This window comes from Dromaius novaehollandiae, chromosome 2 (genome assembly GCF_036370855.1).
Source record: "Dromaius novaehollandiae isolate bDroNov1 chromosome 2, bDroNov1.hap1, whole genome shotgun sequence".
NCBI lineage: Eukaryota > Metazoa > Chordata > Aves > Casuariiformes > Dromaiidae > Dromaius > Dromaius novaehollandiae.
The window spans coordinates 103,092,401-103,109,545 of NC_088099.1; positions in this window are offsets into that span (position 1 = coordinate 103,092,401).

Consider the following 17,145-nt stretch of genomic DNA (forward strand, 5'->3'; position numbering starts at 1 on the left):
AAGTGGATTATTTTTTCTCACTAAATATTTCTATCTCTATTATTGTTTCATATTGTCAAAATCCCAAATATTTTCACATGAGACATTTCAGTGTGTTCTGTTCTGAAAGGAACACTATCTAGTATAGCATATCCCCAGCTTTTAGATGGGAAGCAGCAATATAAGCATATTTGGCAGATTATGAGAGCTAAGCAGACAAACAGACTTTGATTTTAATTACCTGTCCTAGAGAATTTCTATATTCAGTTAAACTGCTTTATTCTATTTTTACTAAATGAGAAAAAAGTCTACATTCAGGATGCTGAATATGTATAGAAAGAAGATTGAAGATTAAGATGAAAGCACTGTTTTATTACACACAGCTGTTTTCTTTATTAAAAGAGGTAGCCGGCTAAATTTATTACCTTAATTGTATGGATCCATTGTAATAGCTTTTGACCACATTAAATAATGACACAATGCTTATGAGGTAAAGTTAACCTAAGAAGAGTCAACACTTGCAGCCATCTTGGCTCAAAGGGATGGTTGCAGTTAACAAACAGCAGGATTTTAAGTAGATAGAATCAAGATAAAGAAAATTGATTTTTAACCAACCGTGAGGACCACAGAAAGAAATTACCACACTCCTTGAGGGAACAGAAGCACAGTTAACCCTGTGGGAAGAGAACTAGATTTCATTTCTCAATGAAGCTGAATTTCATGAAGATTCAATAATTAAACTGCAATCTTTAACAGTCAGGATATTTGCAGCCAAATGAATGTTTCTTCCTGTTTAATTGATAGGAAGGCACATTTGCATTCCACACTTGCCAGGGCTAAATTACAGTTGCATCACACCATTGTATAATTAGGAGCCAGCAATTGTGGACACCAATAGTTCTCAATACGAGCAGCAGGTCAAATCCCACCACCTCTACTCATGCTGCATGATAGTTGCCTGTTCCTCAAACACAGCCATTAATTGCGGCGGGCCTACCTGAAGAATATGGGGCAGGGAGGAAGCTAGGCTAGCAGGATCTGCCTGGTTGACACTAGCTGTTCTCATGAACTGCAGGGAAATTTAGTTAGAAACATCAGTTCCTTTGAGGTTATGTTTTCCACAGGCAGCTTATTTGTATTAAGTTACACTGGTGTATGCTGCAGAAAACATTTGCCTTAGGCTCTGAGCCAGTTTGAGCTCAGTTATTAGGGTCTGGACAAGCTGTCTCAGGGAAGGCACTGTCATCTCAAGGTAACTGTGTGTCATAGGGGTGTAATGAAGAGCTAGAAGGGGTGAGAAAGTGGAGATATTCAAGATTGCTTGGGACACACCCAGAATTTACAGCTTTCTCCTGGTGACCTAGAGGAAATCTCTGTGATATTATTTCCGTCTGTATTTTAGGAATTAAATATGGAACAAGTGATTTGCACTGGATTGTGCCCCACGACCACTGCCACCAAGCCACAACCCAGGAATTTACCCATTCAAGGCACAAAAGAAGGAGGGAAGAGCACAGTGAAGTATGTCCCTAGTCAATATGAACTCCTGCTGGATCTATGCCAAAATTTTGTTTGTCTGGTGGGGGGGGTTAATTATTTTTACTGAATCAAGCCATCCCAAGTTGAGGGGGATGGGAGAAGGGAGCAGAATAAAGAGACACAGACTGTTTTATCTTTGGGTTTAGAGATGGCAGGATGCAAAAAGGTCAGAGTATAGGTACCTTTTCTGAGCTGTCAGTGGTGTGCTACTTTTCAGGGTATGTGGAAACTGGTCCCATACTGGCCACTGGCTGAGATGCCAGACCTTGCCCAGGACTGGGCCAGCAACGCTGGCTCTCACTTTCAGCACCCCAGGACCCCAGGGTGGAGCAGAGCTGCTGGTTTGAGCCCTGCTTAGCCCACAAAACAGGGCAGATCATCCCATGGCTAACTTTGTGTGTATGCTCACAGAGAAGATGCCACAAGCCTTAAGGAGAGGAGGGAGATGAGGAGAAGCAGGGGTGAGCCTGTGCAGGCTAGGCTAGGAAAGGAAGTGAATCTGAACAGAGTGAAAAAGAGAAGAGAAAGGAAAGGAATAAGGAATAAGAAAGGACATGAGCCAGTTATTATGTTATTTCAGTGGATCAGTAAGCAGGAAAGGAACTGTGTCAGGAAAGAGTTACACTTGCTCATTCCTTTCTAAATTAGGCCTTGTAAAACAAAGTGAAGAAAACAATTGAAAGAAGCAAGATGCAGGTGGAAAGGAGGAGGGGAAGTGTGTCTGGTAACGAGGAAGAGGGGCCTCCTTAAGCACACAAAGGAAATGGCAAGGGAGCAAGGGAAGCAGATGCTGCCTTCTGGCAGCTTGGGTGAAGGGCAATGTCGGGAATGTCAGGAGGGGAAAAAATTGCCACTTTTTATGATTTTCAATCCCCACACTAGCCTTTTTTATTAGATTACAAAATCATTTGGACTAGAGAAAAGAGCGAAAATGGATGTCTTGCTGCTTACATGAGGAGGACAGCAAGGCACAGCCAAGTGGAGGGAGTCTGATAGGTCCCAGCTGGAGACATAAAGACATCAGTGTGCAGAGAAACACCAAATGCTCTCCCACAGCTTGCATATAAGTAGCAATGGCTCCTCACCTTCTGAAGACCCTTTGGAAAGCTAAAATTTGAAACCCTGGGAGATTATTTTCCGTAAGATGAACAAGGAGACTAATTCTCAGATGGATATCTTCAGGGAAACAGACCTCTGACAGCTGCTTAAGACAGTGTTTCCATCAAAACTTTTATCTATTATAAAATTATTTCAAAGAATTGTAATTTTCTTCAGAAATGCCCTGATCTGTGTAATGGGACTTGCAGCACTCCTAGGTCTTCCTGTCCCATGTTCACACTTAGTGGAGCAGTGATTGAAAGATGTTATGATGAGGAGGCTGTTTTGTGCTCCTTGCGGGAAAAGAGGGTTTAGGTCTTAGTCAAGCTGTGGTTGCAAAGCACTACAATGACGCCTACTGGACCCATCGCTGGAGTGGCCACTGACCAGTCTTTTCACCGAGAGGTGAAACAATCTAATCTGTAGCTGCAAATTCAGGCGCCAGTGACCTTCTATCAAAAGCAGAACAGCACAAGACCACCTTTAAAATCAGCAACTTAACACAATTTAAATTAATTTTTTGCCTTCTAGTTGCTGAAGGGAGCAGGAAAACAGATGTTGATAGAATAATATCTTACCTACTGCTTTTTATTTCAAGTGCTTTAACCACTTGCCCCTCTTTTTTGAATCTTTAATATGAAGTTGAAAAAAATTTTAATGGTGGCTGTTACTACAGGAGCAAGCCAGCAATCACTTATCATAAAAACCCTGAATCAAAGTTGATTGTTTAATCTTGTAGCAGTAAACCCAAGCCTTTACATGAGATGTAAATCTTATTCCTTCTTGAGCCCAAGACACTCCTTTATCATCAACACATATGCATCGAAAGGCAAAATTTAGCCTGGAGTAGCTCTTCTTTTATGATCTTCCCCAGCAAATATTACTTTTCTATCCCCCAAGGCCAGGCAGAATATCCTGAAGAAATTAGAGACAAAGTCAGAGCTATTCTCTGCTCAAGGGATTAAACCGGTTTGTTGGAAACCCAGGATCAAGAAGGAGCATTTCCTTCCTAACTCTCAGAGCTCGTGATGGGCTCACCTGTGGGGCAGGAATGAGCCACTACCCAAGTCCTTAATCGCAATTCCTTTGAGGTGGTGTGTATTTGTGTGTGTGTTGTCTACTCTGTTTTAAAGTGATACACCTCTCAGTTCCAAAAGTAGAGACTAGTTTTCTCCTAAGCTTATCTGATTAATTTAGATCTCACTAATCTAGATGTCCCTTTAAAAAAATTCACTCCAGTGTGCTATGATTTTATATAATGTTCTTCCCTTTAAGAAGAATCAGCATGTTAACAATTTATCTGGTACAAATATCATTTAGTATCTGAAATGTCTAGAATGTGTTTCAAATTAAAGCCTTTACTTCTGCCTACTTTTCCTCAGACCTGAAGAATAATAAATGGTGTTACCTCCCCCATCAGCTCTGTAACTCCTCGGTGGAATTCTTCTCTCCAGCTTTCCAAGTGCAGTCACTTTCTCAGAAAGCAATTTCAGGCTAATAATACTAATAGTTCTGTGCCTAACAATTCCACACAGTCATCTGCATTCAAGGATCTGGAATAGGATACACAAGAGAGAGTTGTTTTGTTTTTGGTTTTTGGTTTTTTTGCCATTTGCAGTAAGTGCCTTCATAACTACAGAATTTTCTTGTTTGTGAAACTGTTTCTGGGGTTTGTTGCATTGCTCTCTTAAGTCTGTGTATCTACAGTATCTTCACCCCTACATACTTTTCAGTGCTCATTATATTAATTGTTTGACCTTTCCTACAAAGAAGTGAGTGTTCTGCTGCTTGTGCTACTGACCTTTTTGCAAAACACTTTGAGATCTATGGAGGAAAAACTGATCCTGTTGAAAGGGCTTTGGGGGAGCTATTGAATCAAATGGCAGGATTCGACATGCAGTCCCTGGAGTCCAGGACAGACAGAGATCCCACAAGGCCCTCCGGATGGTAGTAGATGCCCTGTTCTGGTCCAGTGAGTCTGGTCTGTGTGAAAGGACATAAGCAAACTGACAGGTAGCAGCTGCTGCAGTAAGTAGCATAAAACCATGGGTGGAGTTTAAGACAGTCCCTTGATAACCTTCAAGTGTTAAAAAACAATGAATAAATCATTTATAGACACAGTTTTTAGCCCTACTAATTTTAAAAAAAAAGCCTGTGATTGAGGTGATATTGAAGTCTCTTGGCCTGAAAGTCACACTGTGTTTAGGTGAGCAGTGTTTTGCTCTCTCTTTGAGGGAGATGGCTGAAATGACCTGGGCCACCACCCACAACACAGACTACACACTGTGGCCAGTTAAAAGTCACATAGTGTGGCTGGAGATGCTTTAAAAAGTGCGTTTTTATGAAGAACATGTCTGTGAGCAGAAGCAGTAAGAAAACAGAAAGAGTGGAGGAAGAAAATAGCACACATGAGCAAGAGGAGCACAGGAAAGAAAGGGGCATAAGGAAGCAAAGAGCAGTTTTTTAAAGTAGATTTTTGTCTGGAAAAAAACACGTGACAGCGAACAAAGACATTATTTCTCGATGGTGGATTCTTGCTGTTCAGGGAAAAGTACCATGTATTTCTACATTGGAAATATATTGAATCACATGAGAGAAACACCCTTCTCCCTCATCAGTTTGTCTTAACAGAACAAAACCTGCATGGCAAACTGCTTGGGAAGAAGGAGGTAACCGTAGCTTTTTAACAGGAAGAACCACAGTGTTATCTGGATTCTAAAGCCCAGGAACTGCAAGAACAAGAAATACAAGGTTAAATGTAGGCCATATGCAGAGCTGGAGGCGTCCCCAGTGAGCAGAGCATGGACGAGGGTTTAAGAAATCTGATAGCACTTCAGATTTATCTTCCACTTCACTGTGCTGTGTTTTAGTCCTACCTCTGTGAAATAGAGCTCTTCCTTACCTATCAGAGTAAGTAATGAGAAATAAAGCATTTTATCACTGTGGTTATATTGGTGCAGTTTGCTGTTTGTCAGTTGGGTAACAAATACCTAACTGCTGATACCTTTCTGATGGTTCATTTGATGCTTGGAAGACTGTTGAGCTGACCCAAATCCAGATGAAATTTACTAGCATAGTGCTAATAGTCCAGCGCTTTGGCAGATGAAGAACAGTACAAGAAATTACGTGGCCTGGGAATCGGCACCGAACTTTTGCCCTGCTTTCCTCTTGGGGTCACAAAGCAGCTAGTTTCCAAAGCTGTCACCAAAGTGAGGGTACTACAGAACTGACAAATTTTAAGAAATTCCTTTTTTTCCAAGAGCTTCAGAAAAAACCCAGCCCAAAACCCAAATCTGAAATCATCTGTTGGTAGTCTTTGGAAGCTGTCAATCAGACAATAGCTGAACACTGAGAGGGAAAGGACACTTAGATTCCACCTTATTTGAGACTTCTCTTGAATAGCACCTACAAACCTTCACCCATATAGAGCTCTTGAGTCCAAATCTACCTGCTATGACCTGAGTCACACCAGAGCACTTAGGGGTATAGTTACCTGGGTAGGTGCTGAGATGAAACAAGCCATGAGGGCACGCTGGTGCTGATTGTGCCAAGCTATCCTTAACCCAGCAATGCGCTTGTATCAAAGGCTTCCAGGAAGTTTGTTTGAGTCTCATACACAGGTATAGTAATAGAAAAACTGTATAATTAAACTACATAGTAAGTATAAGTAATGTAAGTAATAGTAATATATATTATATATGTGTTTAATAATATAGTAAATATAATAGATAAACTATACAATTTTATAAACTATATAATTATATAAACTATATAATTTATTAGATAAACTATATAATAATTATATGAACTGTATAATTATATTATGTAAGCCATATATAATTTATATATAATATTATATAATTTTATATATAATATATTATAATATATAATTATATATATATATAAAATATATAATTAATTATATAATTATGTAATATTATATATTAATCATGCAGCAGAAACTCCAGCATGCGTATGAACCGAAAGACCAAGGAAGGTCGACTTCCCTTCTAAGCCATATACAAAAATCTTCTGTGTCCTAGAAGCACCAATACACACTTCACATTCCTTAGCAGTTTGCAGGTAGGGAGAGTTTTCTTAGCTGTCCACAGAGAGGAGGTAATTCCCACCATCAGCAACACTGACAACATCAGCATCTCCCCTGACCCTCTCATCTGACATAGTCCTGGCATGGGAGACTCCCCTAGACAAGTCACAAACCACTACAGCTCCAAGCCATCCGTTGGCCACCCTTACTACCACAACTGGTGAGAGGGGCCATACAAGCACATCTAACAACCAGTTTAATTCACAATAAACTACAGAAAGAAATAAGAGAATGAAACAGATACAGTTCTTTCGGGAAGCTTTAAGCTGCTTGCTCATTTTTCCCTAATTTGACTAAGATTTTCTTCTCATGCATAATCTTTCAGTATAGACAGAAAAGGGTTTCCCAGCCAGCCTTACTTCTAAAGGCATAGCACCTTATCCCAGGTAGACTTTGTTTTTAAATAACAGCATAGGTTGTTGCTGACATGCAGCAAACTAAAAACAGGAATGTTTGAAGTTAAAATCATTACACTGCAGAATTTTTAAAATTAAATGCCCGTGTTAAAATATATATAGGAGAATAATTTTTCAGGGAAGAAAACAAATAGTCACATTAAGGATTTCTATGTCTAACTAGTTTTGAGATAGTGTACTTTCCTTAAAGGAAAAAAAAAATTGAAAACTGAAACAACAGGAAACTCTAGTCTCAGTTTTCAGGCTCATATCTCTAAGATTCCTTATCAGATTAAACTCAGACTTTACACACACAAAAAATCCTCCTTTGGTTAGAGAAAATAATTGAAAAATTGTATGGCAAAAGCAGCTTTTTTTTGTAAAAAGTTAGCAAAAGGAGGTTTATCATGAAAAGCTAGACATAATCTTAATGGTGGAATCACTAGAGGCTCCATAATATATGAAATATTTTTGCTTTTAAGCTCTATACCTCATAGGTCCACTGTATTGTATTTATAGACTGTCAGACTGCTAGACTTTTTATTGTTTTTCCTGATTTTTTTTCTCTTTTGAGATCATCTTTTGAAAAACAGCAGAATCCCAAACTGTTAGTGCTGTAATGGGTGAATAGCTGTCTCACTTTTGAGATCTACAGTGCAACTATCCTCTAACAGACTCAGTGCTGACTGATGCAGAAAAGTCTCAAGGTGTTCACACCAGACTACCAGTCTCAAGGTAGCTTCCTCCTTGGCAGTCAAATGCATTAGCTGTGGACCTGGGCTAGAAGGCCTGCAAACGTTCATTTGCTGGCCTTAGGGTCTTGATAGCAAAAGATACACTAAGCCGCAGTCACGACTATAAACTGTGACAAAGTGATTCACGATTTGCTTTCAATTTCACCATGAGAAGTGCAGTCCCGCCCAGTTCTTCCAAGCAGTTTGTGAGCATTGCTCTGGTGCTTCTGGTTCCAGCTGGCATCTCCAACCCATTAAATCAGAAAGATGCTTCCCTTTATCAGAATGACAGAAATATGACATGTTCCCTTCCAATGTCAAGATGAGCTTCTTATTAATCTGGTGCAGACTTGGAGGAGGTGAAATCCACAGGCTTCCCATGTGAATGCAGAGGCAAGTTTGGAAAGTGTGGACAGTTAGTAGGAAAGGTGTGTCAAAGGTTCGCCCAAGCAGGTCACAGGCACGCTGACACAAAGTACTGCCATTTGCTTGAGTTTCTCTTCTTACACCTCCCACTCAGCCCACATTTTCGATAATACCAACTCTTAGATGCATTTTCTCCATTACACAGAGTGCTTGAATGCTACTAACTTTGTTAAAAGCATGCATTGTATCACAACACAATACACTGCTCCAGTTCTTGTATGACATTCAGTGCTTTCATGAATTATACTGATTCTAGAAGAGTCTGACCCTGCTCTTATTGAAGTCAGTGACAGGACTTCCGTGAAACTTGATACACGCTCACTATCCATTTAATCGCTGTGCAGAAAACAATGAAAATATCAAGTGGCAACAGGCAGGTGGGAGAAACGTGTTGCATTAACTCTGCAATGGGCCAGTTCACGAGGCCAGCTCCAGCATTAAAGCCACTCAAAATGAACCCAGAGTGCTGTTTCCATAGCTAGGGATCAGCAGCAAGATGCAGGTGCTGTGGCTGTATTTGCTTCCCACTGGGACTCCTACACCCAGGCTGGAAGTGTCTCGGCCCAAACTGCGAGGGATTTCCCCATTCACACGCTAGGAATACAACTTTACCGTCCCTGCATGCTGAGGCACAGCATGTGCCAGTTCACAAACACACGTGCAACTAGTTAGCATGTAATAAGAAGTTACCACCAGTCAGCTGAGCTGCACTGGCTAACTCCATTTGTGCTCTCATTCTATTTACAATGTAAGACCAATTTGATCTGGCGTTCAGCACCTGCTGTCAGGGGGAGATGTTTATTAGATGTACAAGCTGATCTTACTGTGCTATATGGCATGCACTGCTCTAGCTAGAGCTAGACACCTAAATTTCCCTTAGCCATCCTCTCCTTGTCTAGCTAGGCTGCAGCCTCCCACTTTGCAATCTCACTTCAAGGATTTTTCTTAAGAGCTAAACAAGCTGTGCATTGCAGGAAACCAAATTATGATACAAGGGCTGGGATCTGGGCACTGACTACGACTGCTCACATGAATTTGCTAGAGAATTTCCCAGCTAGCTTCATAATTTATTTCCTTGACATTTTGGGGGGAGTAGGGGGAGAAACACTAGAAAATACACACCCCGTATGGTTCTAAGCAAGAGTAAATACCCAGATATGTTCAGTGGTAACGTTCAACAAGTTGTATAGGAAATCACTAGCTGTTCAAACGTGTAATTATGTGTTAACATGCCTGCCTAACAGAGCAAAAGAGATAGCAATGGTTCAATAATTGGAGCATGGAATGCTTTTCTTCCTTGCTTTCCTAAACACTGGAGGCAGCTTAGGCACCTTTATCTGTCTAAGTTTAAAAAAATAGAATGACCTTTTAGGAGCCCTTCAGTAGCTTGGCAATTGTGTCATCCCAATTCTTTCAGCAATTAGATAAACCCAAGAACAATTCTATTTCCTGGCCAGGAGAGTATAAAGCAAGCTACAGTTTCTCCCATAACCTGCTTCCTTGTGCTCCTGAAACTCATACTGCACAAGCGATGTTTTTCCCCCATGATAATTCAAAGCCTAGAGAGCTTTGCTTTTTACCCCATTTAAAAATAAATACATGCTAATTATAGGACAAAAATAAAAATCTCCATTCTACTGTGCTGTGCAATTCTGCTATTTGTCATGGGCAGAGGGTTCGGTGCACTGTTGCTGTGAGCAATGGGGAGGGCTGAAAAGGAAAAATCAATGCCATTTCTTGTTCAATTAAGTTCATTGTGATTCAGAACCACCTCCTCACACTGCAGAGTCTGCAAGAGATCAGTGCTGCAATCACTACCTTTTAGCAGCTTGCTTTCTCCGTCTGGACCTGCACAAGCCACTTGCTGGCAGGGCATCACACTTCGCTCTGGGAAAAAGAAAGAGAGGAAAAAAACCCCTTCCTTATGGGACCCTCTGAAATATATTGTCATAAATCATGAGTCTTCAGGTGTGGATGTCACGGACATGAGGGAGAGGGTGCAGGGCAATTTCCAGAATGAGTCATTTTATTTACATGTCAGAACTACTGCTGTCTTTTTACCCTTCAGTAAAAAGTTCACTCTCCTTGCTGCCTCACTGAAAAATATCTGCAATACATATTTTGCTGCTTGGTCTCTTTCAGGCTCAGCAGTGTGATGGTTTGATTCAAAGTCTTTTGGAAGTCAGTAGAAAGATGCTGATAGACTCCACAGGACTACAGATCAGACACCCATGTGCCCAGGAAGCAGGAATCAGCAGTCACAGCTATCAGGAGTTTACACCAATGGATTTCCCCCCTGCCCCCATACCCTCTGCCCTTTAGCTAGTCTAAGGCAGTTGTACAAAAATTATGCAATTGCAGTATAATGGAGCAGCCTGGAGACTTTCTGAGCCCCAGGCTGAGCCTCCTGAGGATGCCAAGCCCTACCAGGGTGCATGGTGCTCCCTCAGTCCCAGCACCAGCACCCTAAAGGCCTGCTCAGCACCTCCCAAAATAAGAGCCCAGGATGCTCGTGAGCGTGTCTCACTCTAGTGACAGGACAGACAAATTACAAGTCTGCCACTTTCTCATCTATCTTTAATGGCTGCTTCCTGCTCCTCAGGTAGTGGGGGCTTGCTAAAGGCCCACAGGGTTCAAGCCTAAATTACTAGGGTGGAGCGGAGCAAATAGTTCCTTTCAAAAGCCTAAGGCAGGAATGGCACAGGCAAAGAGCAGCATGAGAACGAGATGTAACTTCTCAATGTTGCTAGGTAAAGACCTTTGATGATCACAAAGGAAGTTTTAGATCCTTCATGTATGTTAACTCATGGAGATGGATATGTGAGGCACAAAACATCTCTTAGTCCACAGCTATCCACATCTATTTCCAGCTTCTTTACTGCACTGCTAGGTTATGGTGAGAAACAAGACAAGTCCTCGAGGAGCCTGCCCAGCAATTTAGTTGCTCCATCCATCTAAGAAGAGCAGGTCGTGGTTCTGCTCTTGATCTTTCCAGCTGCAGTCATCTGCATTGCAGTTGACATGAGACAATGGTACTTGAGTTAATTGTGCCAATTATGGCACATATAGGACATTTGGTCCAAATGCAGGTTCTGAAGCAGGAAAATTTTTAATGAATGCCCACTTCTGCTCAGGTCAAACCTGCGTGAAGCCAGTTCCCAGCCCACAACAAGAAAAGGCTTTCCCTGAGTTCCATGGGACTTAGCTCTGGCCTTTCCCAACATCCAGCATCATAAATACGTTCCTAATGCTAATGTTGGAAGAGGAGGGGGAAGAGGCAAGGAAATTGCACGTGTTCAGCATCTCTGCAAATCAGGTGCATTTACAGACCCACCCTGGTTTTCTTTGTCACAGAGCCCCAAAGCTGATTAAGAGTAGCTCAAGTTGCAAACTCCTTACTCATCTTTATCAAAAGATCTGACAGTGCATCTTGGGGAAAACTTTCACCCTTATATACATTTTTCCACCCAGATTTCATCCTTCCTAGGCAAGTGAAATCTCACTTGTAGTTCTTGCAATGCACATGTAATTCTGTCCTGCCAATGTTCTCATCAGACTCATCAGACTCATCACAACTAATTAACACATCAGTCTCCCCCTCCCTCAGCCCTGAAGTTCTGTTAAAACTGGTTTTGATGGCTAAGGACTGATGAAGACAAATTTGAAACGTAGAGGAATACAGGTAGGGTCTTCCACAGTGGCTGACAATCTGATATGACTGGTTATTTAAATATATATTTATGTTTCTTCTAGAAGGAATCATATTGATTGTTATAAAGAAAACTCAGAGTGATATTTTCGGTTATTGAAGTCCTACTTTAACTGAAGGTTAATAGCTGCTGTGGCAGTGGATACTCTATAAATCAATGGAAGAAACACATGAAACAGAATACTACCCCAGCGAGGAATGTCCCATCTCACTGTGGTCAATAGAAGTTATGGTGCTGACTTCCATGGAAGCAGGAAATACTCATATGCCATCAGCTTTGGGGAATAGGTATTGATATACATTGATGGTGAAGCCTGTGAATCCAGTTTATGCACTGGTAATAGCATTGCCATTCCAGATTCAGACCTTGCTTCTGAACCAAGATTCAGAACCTGGTTACCTGTGTTTGTAATCAGAGAAAGTAAACTTATCCTAATAACAAGACAGCGCATTCAAGTTTACTTTCCTGTATGCAAGATTGATATCCAGACCAAGGAACCTATTAAGAATGTTAGAGAGCGCTCGACAGCTCTGGCATGATGCATACAGCTCATCACAAAACTTCCAATTCCTTATGCCATCTGGAAGCTTGGATGCCACGATATCCAAGGATATCAGCCTTTTCACAGCTGTTTCCCAGGTCCACCTACTTCCCTCTGGCCTATAATGAAAAGTATACAGACTGGCCTTATCAGGAAGATTTACTTCTCTTGCAGGAAAATTTCAGCAGTAAAGATGTCACGAATTGATACTGCTTCCTTTAGAGACTGCTTTACTGAAATCATCCTACACTTTGAGATATCCACAGGCACCTTAAGCAAATCACGTGTTACAAACATAATTGTAGTGGGTGGGAACTCCATCTGGATCCAGCACTGCAAGCTCACATACCTCCCCTGAGCTTGCCTGGGCTCAGCAGCAATGCTACTGCCACAATCTAATATAAAGGGGTCATGCTAACAAGATGCAGAATTTCAAGTGCACACACAGGCACCCTCCTAAAAATATATCACTGAGGAGTGCACTTAAATGCAAATGCTACTATTTCTGTAATAGTGCTTTCCTTACTGGATTGGCTGGCATGAGCTGATCATGGTCAAGTGACATCTTAGTTTTTTTTGAGACTGTTTTTTGAAAGAGAAAATTACAGAGGACGAATACATAGGCTGAGATTTTCAAAAGGACCTACTGAAGTTTGGCATTCCTTTTTTTTCCCCCCCTTTGAAAATCCCAGAAGCTGAGATTGAATATTGCCTTTTTCTATTCATCTTTTACATTTGTATCATATCACTGTTTTCTCTGCCAGAAAGTTTACAAATACCTTACCCAGCACTTACCGTTTTTAAAGATTTGGTATCAAATACTCGAATACACTCAGCTGTCTATTTACTTTCCCAGTTTTTTATTTTGAATCATTGCAAAAATTTATATTTTAAGAAATACATTTTTGCTGACATCAAATAACAATGATTCTTCATGGTGAACCGCAGGCAGTATTTTAGTGTTAATTTCTAGGGAGATGTGGGGCAAATTCTGGTCTCAGGTGCATAACACTGATCTAAGTCCTTCCTGTTTAGCTAAAGTCAGACACATCCAGACAATATGAAGCCAGATATCTAATGATCAAGGTCACCCAAGGAAGCTTTAGGACACTGGTCACTATCAAAGGGTACTTCCTAAACCCAGCCTGTCCCATTGTCCATGTGTTCTTGTTATTCTTCTACTTAAATCAAATCTTGGAGGATATACTATGGAGAGCTATTCATTTATCAGCTAGGCTTGATATTTGCCTGCATTTTCTGGCTGGCTACCTTTCTCTAGGAAAAGTAGCAGCTGAGGAACAGGAGCCACAGCACAAGTAAGAAAGCAACCTCTGCGCTGTTGTAAACCTGTCAGAGTCTTGGGGGCCCCGTGAGATGGGGACAGTACGGGGACAGAGTCACCGGCTCCGGTTTCATCTCAGTTTCACTAGTGCTGGATCTCAAACCAATGGTGAGGGAAACTAAAAGAAAATTGTTGCTTCCCTGGTAGGGGTGATGTTACTGCAGGACGAACGAAGAACGAATGCAGTTCTCACAAACCCATAGGAGAGCATTTTAAATATTGCTGTGATCACTTAACATCCCTTCCCAAAACCTAATCGAATGCTTAGAATAGACCAGTTTCTGACAGACAGCACCAGAGATTCATTTTTTATCTGTATTATTAGCCCACAGCCCTGAATTCGGGAGCCAATAGCGTGAGCTCTGTGTGAAGAGGCAGTTTGAATAAAAAAGGATGTAAGGGAAAAGAAATGCAGAGATGCAGCCAGCTTTGCAAAGAAAAGCAGATTTCTTTGCCAGTCCTCTGCTACTTAGAGCACACTGCCTCTTTTGAGGTTCAGCCATGACAGTCAGCCTGAAGCTAAATGAGAAACATATCTACTAAATGCAGTGGGTCCCCTTGTGGTAGACGGTTTAGAGAGAGCTGAACTAGCTTTAAATTAGTTTAGCAGCACGCTGCTATCTGTCTGGCTGTGACAGCACAAGCCTAACCACCCAAATACTTACCCAGCTATGCAGGCACATGGTGCAGCCCACACAGCATTCGCCTCTGCTGTGGCTACATGCTTCGCCGTGCTGAGCCAGGCAGTTTAGCTATATCTAGCGGTGCTATATCTGGACAGCAGTCGTGGGCCCTGTCCATGTGCCTCAGCCACAGCAGCAATTACACGCATCCACAGGATGACACTGCCGTCAACCATACCATGCAGAGTATGAGACCACAGCAAGAACAGGACCAGTGCTGAACCTTTTCCTTGAGAAAAAGGGCAAAATCGTGATGATTAGCAAATTATACCAACAGAACTGAGTGAGACACTGTCAAAAGCTCCTCTTCTAAAATATATGAAGATGTCTTTTAGAGAGGGGCTGATATTCACATATCTTCAAACACCATTTTGAAAAAAAAAAAAAAGGATAGTTTGTTAAGTAAATATCCAGCTTTCAGCCTGCTCCCAGGTCCCCAGGAATGCTAAGCACTCTGATATTTGAGATAGGTTGAAACCACTGGCTTTTTTGTTCAGAATCTATGGACAGACAGGTCCACTCTTGGGGCAAGGGAGTTTGTAAGGCTGCAGCCAAGCTCAAATTTCAGATAGAACTGGACTTCCCCAAGGATCAAGAGCATTTAGAGGAATTTGCCCTAGGCCTGTTTTGGCTGTTGTGGCACCATAATTGATGCCTCTAGCTGTATGGATTGGGGGGGGCGGGGGGGGGCAGAAATGTCTGTTCTTATGAGATTTGTGGCCAATTCGCCAGAGGCTCCAGTTATTTCTGCAGCAATGGACATACCAAAAGCCAGATATTAAACTCTTCATGACTGTGCACTGGAAACTGCCCTGAAGTTCATTCCAAAGCAGATTTGCATAGTGTAATATCAAAAACATGTTCAACACAAGCCTCTTGGAGCTAGTTCAACCCTAACCTGCACCTATAGCTTGTCTACCCTTAGAAAAAAGCAGCAGATAAAAACATAGCAGATAAAAATATATAAATGAACCAATACAATACAATTATCAATAGGGCAGAGGTGTAAACTGAGAAATTCCTCCTCCTGCAGCCTCCACATCCTAGTGCTTCTACAAGCATGCTTGTTTTTTCTTAACCAGCAAATGCAGCCACAAGTGGCCAGGCTGCCAAGAGCTGGTAGGTTCAGTGTTTCTTTTACATACCTCAACCTACTCTCCATTCATCCTCTTCCTCATATGTGCTGATAATGCACTGACTTTGAGACATGCAACAACTGTTGGGTTGTCTAATTGCTCCCTTCAGGGACGAGGACAGGGCTCCACCTTTAGACATTCACCTCAGTCTCTCTGTTGCATTGGAAAAGCACCATTGCCATCATAGCAAAGAGCTCAGTAAAAGTGTTTTGCCTTAACTTCAGCTCAGATTCGTGTATTTTCTTCTGCTGAAAGAGAACGTCAGCACAGAGTCCAAAAGCTCAGTTTTAGCTGCCTGTCTGCCACCGATATCTTTAGGAGCATGTGAAAAACAATTCATCAACTCTACTCTGGGCTGCACCTTCATGGTTGTTTGGACTGAACTGAAGCGCAAGCTGCCATGGGAAGAAGCATCCACTGCCTGTGCTTGTGCTGCACTTGCTGTCGTGTCTCTACATGATGAGCTGTCTCAGGGAACCAAGCATGCTGAAGACAAATCTTTTTTGTTAATTCCCCAGGTTGGTTTTCAGTCAGACCTATCTTCTAATCCAGCTCGCCATTCATAGTGGAGATAGGTAAACATGGAGAAAAAGTGGAACTGAAAAGGGTGGTGGGAAGAGGGAGAGGAGCTGAGCCGAGCCAGCATTTTTCATCTCTAGGTCTCCAGCTGACTATTAGAGTAAGTACACAGCATTATCCCTGCTTTCCAGTTGAAGAAAGAGGTTGAGGTTTCACGGTTGCTGTAAGTGGATGCACGTGCAGGCTGTCACTGCACACATTATGTAGACATAAAAAGGCAATGGCATTTACTAGCTTTATTTTGTGAATGGAGCTCTCAGCAAAGAAGTTTTTCATCTTGCCCTCCAGTTTGCCTCCTTCCAGTTGCTCTGAGTCATTAATCCTGTGCAAGCCCTCTCCTGGTGTGCAGGCTTCAGGCACTTGCAGCCTATGGGGGTTATGAGGATCCATGCTGGTCGTGGCTGCCCCTCTCCTATTCAGGCTTGAGAACTGGCACAGGTGCTCTGTAGAAGAGGATGCACCTGGTAGCACAGCTGGGTGAGGACACCGCAGTGCTGCCAGCCCACAGCCACTTAGGTGGGCTCGGGATGTGGAAGAGTGAGAGAGTCCATGGCAGTTCTTGCTCCAGGCAGCCTCCCTTTGGCGTTGTTATAGGCAGCTTGGCAAAGGTCAGAGCTGCACTAGGGGTAATAACTATGTGATGGAAGAGCTGAGGGGGAAGAAGTGGAGGATGGCATTTTTGGCTGGTGACTTCATCCTGGGAAAAGCCCACACAGGGGCCCTCAGCCTCCTCCTATGCTGCTCTCCAAGTGAGGTGGCCTTGAGGAGCATCCCAGGAGGACATCAGACTACAGGTGAACTCCAAATGCCCGGGCCTGGGCAGCGCCCCATAGCCTTGGCTGGCACCCCCCTTGCCCCTCATGCCTTGCCACGTG